The following is a 5,037-nucleotide window of genomic DNA, read 5'->3' as shown; positions in this document are numbered from 1 at the left end:
CTATGGGCAAAATACTGAACGACACAGGAATCATCAAGGAAAAATGGAAGGAATATACAGAGTCACTGTACCAAAAAGAATTGATTGACATTCAACCATTTCAGGAGGTATCATGTGATCAAGAACTGATGATATTGAAGAAATCCAAGCTGTACTGAAGGCACTAGTGAAAAACAAGCTTCCAGGAATTAACAGAATACCAATTGAGATGTTTTACAAATGGATGGAACACTGGAGATGCTCACTTGTCTATGCCAGTAAATTTGGAAAACAGGACCTGGCCAACTGACTGGAAGAGGTCCATACTTGTGCTCATTCCAAAGAAAGATGAGCCATAGAATGTGGAAATTATTGAATAATGTCATTAATATCACATGCAAGTAAAATTTTCCTGAAAATAATTCAAAAATGATTGCAGCTGTACATAGACAGGGAACTGCCAGAAATTCAAGCTGGATTCAGAAGAGGATATGCAATGAGGGATATCTTTGAGGATGTTGGATGGATCTTGCCTGAAAGCAGAGAATACTAGAAAGAAGTTTACCTGTGTTTTATTGACCATGCAAAGGCATTTGGCTATGTGGATCAGAACAAATTATGAACAATATTGTGAAGAATGGGAATTCTAGAACACTTAATTATGCTCATAAGGAAACTGTCCATAGACCAAGAGACAGTCATTGGAACAGAATAAGGGGATATTGCATGGTTTAACACCAGGAAATGTGTGTTTCTGGGTTGTATCTTTTCACCATACTTATTCAATCTGTATGCTGAGGAGATAATCTGAGAAGCTAGACTATATGAAGAAGAACATAGTGTCAGGATCAGAGGAAGACTCATTAACAATTTACAATATAGAGATGACACAACCTTTCCTGCTGAAAGTGAAGAAGAAGCATTTACAGATGAAGATCAAAGACTACAGCTTTAGTATGGTGTTTTGGCTACTTTGTGCAGCTCTAACAGAAAATACCACAAATGGGTGTCTTTAACAAACAGGAGTTTATTCTTTTACAGTTTTGGAGGCTAGAAGTCTGAGTTGAAAGTGCCAGGCTCTAGGGGCTGGGTGAAAGCCCTTTGACCTTGGGCTTCAGCTCTGCCTCTTGCTCCTGACCACTGAAACTGAAGGCTTTCTTCACTCAGGCAGCTGCTGGCTGCTGAGGCTGAAAAATCCAAGGTTGATGAGTAAAAAGGCACAGTCTTGATATTACCAATCCACATGGCAGGCCATTGATTCAAGTCCATTAAGAGTCTCAAGATGGGTGGACAACATGGCTGGCTGCTGAATAAAGAATTGGCCACATGCAGGGTTCAAGCATGTCAAAAGCTGCAGACCATTCCTAAAGCTTCTCCTTATATACTGGGAGCAGACCACATCCCTAAGGTGGCTACTCAGCTGCTCACAGAAGATTCCACCATGAAATTGATTAATAGTCTCATCATGGGGAATACTACATCCAGCTACCAAACCACTCAAAACCAGCCCCAGCCAAGTGGACACATAACCCTAACTACCACATATGGATTATACCTCATCATAAAGAAAACAAAAATCCTCACACTTGGACCAATAAGCAACATCACCCAGGTCATGGTATTTTTAGTAGGCTCATATGCATGTGAAAGCTGGACAACGAATAAGGAAGACTGAAAAAGAGCTGTTGCCTTTGAATTGTGGTGTTGGCAAAGAATCCTGATCAATACCATTGACTGCCAGAAGAACAAACATATCTGTCCTGGAAGAAGTGCAGCCGGAATGTTCCTTAGAAGTGAGAATGGCCAGATTTTGTCTCACCTACTTTGGTCATGTTGTCAGATGGGACCATTCCCTGGAGAAGGATATCATTCTTGGTGAAGTAGGTCAGCAAAAGTGGATGGCCCTCAATGAGATGGACTGACACAGTGGCTGCAACAATAGGCTCAAACATAGCAAGGATTGTGAGGATGGGGCAGGACAGGGCAGTGTTTCATTCTGTTGTACACAGGGTTGCTATGAGTTGGAGCCAACTTGATGGCGCCTAACAGCAAAGGTCTAATATACTGTGGACATGTTATTAGGAGGGACTAGTTCCTGGAGAAGGTCATTGTGCTTGATAAAGTAGAGGGTCAGTGAAAAAGAGGAAGATCCTCAACGAGATGGAATGACATGGTGGCGGCAACAATGGGCTCAAACATAGCAATGATTATCAGGATGACACAGAACCAAACAGTATTTCGTTCTCTTGTCATAGTGTTGTTATGAGTCGGAACTGACTCAATAACACCTAACAACAACAACAAGGGTAGACCCAGGGTTGTCCTCTCTTTTTGAGGACTAATTGGATGACTACATGTATTCTGACCCAGGTTGTGAGTAACTGACACAAAGACCACAAGAGTGGTTTAATGCAAGGATCAATAGAGAGATCTGAGTATGTTATTTTAAAAACTAATAAATAGTAGCCAAGGTGCAGGGGAGTACAGTAAACAAAAAAAGTCATTTTAAAACCATAATCACAACAAATTCATTCAAACAATTATTTATATGTTTTCCTATGTGTGTGAAAAGAACAAGTTTGAGGTTAATGTGACATTATCTGAGACACTGCAAAACCTCTTGGCCTTGAAATGTATGTCAACATGCTGCCAGCTTTGGGTTACCTTAGTAACTAACAGAAGAAGACCTTGTCAGTATTTAGTGACCAAGGCAAACGGAAAGCCATTTAGATCTTAAATGGACTGAAGTAGGGTTTTTTGTTTTTTGTGTTTTTTTTTTTTTAATTTTATTGCATTAAACTAGTTCATTTTCATTTATTTCCTTATTTTGGAGCTTTTGGAACAATAAAATTAAAAAGATTTTCAAAATAATTTGATTAAGAAACAAGAGCAAAACTAGTATCATGAAATAATCCAAGGCAAATAATTGACTATTATTATTATTATGAAGTTTGTATAAAAGTCTTGACCTTAAATTAGTATTAAAATAGCAAATAACTAACACAGATGACACAGAAGAGGTGACATAAATGCTTGAGGTCATGTGCGCTTTCAATTTTGAATTTGAATAAATCCTTTGGTTAAAAATAATAGTCAAGATGAGAACACTTTTCAGTGATACCTTGGTAAAATCGGATACTTCCAACAGCGTTTTCATGATTATCTTTGTGCTCTTGAAAAGACTGAATAAAATATTTAGAGTTGCCAGTAACTGGGAATTCATCTAGATCAATGTCCTTTTTTCTAGGCAATATTAAGGCTCAGAGAAGTCAGCAAACTAGTCAGGAACTGAGCAAGGGTAAGAAAACTCACTAGTTGACTAGTGCTTCTCTCTCTCCTGGTTTATCATGAAGTGTATCAGATTTGGTCACAGAGTTATACTAATCAGTATTTTTACTATTTTCAGGGGTGAGGAGAGTTCTTGTTACTGCTTATTTCTTAGCAAGTTTCCAGCAAAACAAAGGAGAAGCGAGACTTTAAAAAAAAAAAAAAACTACTTTAGTGAAATATGATTTAAAGCCTAGAAGGCTGGCCATGGTATTCAGTTTCCATGGCAACTCTGTGTATTATCTATTGCTGCTTAACAAATGATCACATACTTATCAGATTAAAACAACACCAATTTTATTATCTCCCAGTTGTCATGGGTCAGGAATTTGGCACATCTTAGCTGCAATTTTCTGCTACGGGGTCTCAGGAGGCTGAACTCAAGATGTTGGCCAGCTGTGTCTTCATATGGAATCTTGACTAAGGAGAGATGAACTTCCAATCTCCCTCAAGTTGTTGGAACGATTAATTTCCCTGAAGCCGTATGACTGAGGTACTCACTCTCTTGCTTGTTGCTGCTTAGGGATTGCTCTCAACTTCTAGAGGCCACTCTCAGATCCTTGCTGTGTAGCCCTTAACCATAGACAATTTACAACACAACTATTTCTTCCAAGTCAGCAAGAGAATCTCTCTCACATTTTGAATCTCTCTGGCTTAAAAAAGAACCAAATCATTCTTTTAAGAGATAACTGTAGTAGGTCCCTCTAGGATAATCTCCCTTTTTATTAACTCAAAGTCAAGTGATTAGTAACTTAACCATGGGAGTGATATCCCATTATATTCACAGAATGTGCCCACACTCTCCAACTGTAAAGGGTATGTACACCAGGAAGTAGTAATGTTGGAGATCATTTTAGGATTCTACCTACCACACTTTGGAAAGGTTACTTTTCTACTCCATTTCTGTACTGAGAGATTTATTTTATTTTGCTATTTTATTTGTAAATTTCACTTCTGTTTAGAGGCAAACAACCTAACAGCATAGTGTTTCCGTACCTGAGTTATATTATATTCACTTGATTTTTGTTTTTGAGACAGACACCAAAAGAGAAGAGCAGATACATAAGAGAGAAATTAGAAGTGTCCTGATAACTGAAACTTAATTTAAAAATAAAGATTCTTTTGCTATTTCTGATTCAAAATATTTGGGGCTATGATGTGGATATGGGAGGATGAGTTCTAGCTTGGGTCAAGGGAGAATTCAGTCATGACTGGTGAATTCGTATGGTTGTCCTGCCAGATGAGAACATGGAAGTACTTTGGAAAAAAACTCCAGCTGTGGCTACTGCTGTATCACAGACAGACATAACCAAATGCTTCTGATGAGCTATTGGGGTGACCAGTGTTTGTATGGGTTGAAAATGTCTTGGAAAAAAATTCATTTGAAGGTGCTTGTTTTAGTTCTATCCTCCCACAATCAGGCCCTGAGACAAGGAATTAAGTTCAAGGAGTTTAACTGGGAATTGTGGGTAACACTGGTAGGAAAATGGGGATATGGAACAGGGTAGGGAAGGAAGTTACTACAGTGGACACCTGGAACTGAATTCAGATCTGAAACAGACATAATATACTCAGTTATCACCTTGAGAGGTGAGGGACCTGTAGAGTTTATACACCTATCTTGAGAATCAATAAAAAACAAAGCTATTACCATAGATTTGATTCCAACTCATGGCAACCCCATGTGTCACAAAGTAGAACTGCTCCATAGGGTTTTCAAGGCTGTGATCT

This window comes from Orycteropus afer, unplaced genomic scaffold (assembly GCF_000298275.1).
Source record: "Orycteropus afer afer isolate SDZICR_OR568_19922 unplaced genomic scaffold, OryAfe1.0 scaffold00583, whole genome shotgun sequence".
In the NCBI taxonomy this organism is placed as follows: Eukaryota; Metazoa; Chordata; class Mammalia; order Tubulidentata; family Orycteropodidae; genus Orycteropus; species Orycteropus afer.
Note: the sequence above shows the minus strand (reverse complement) of the source record.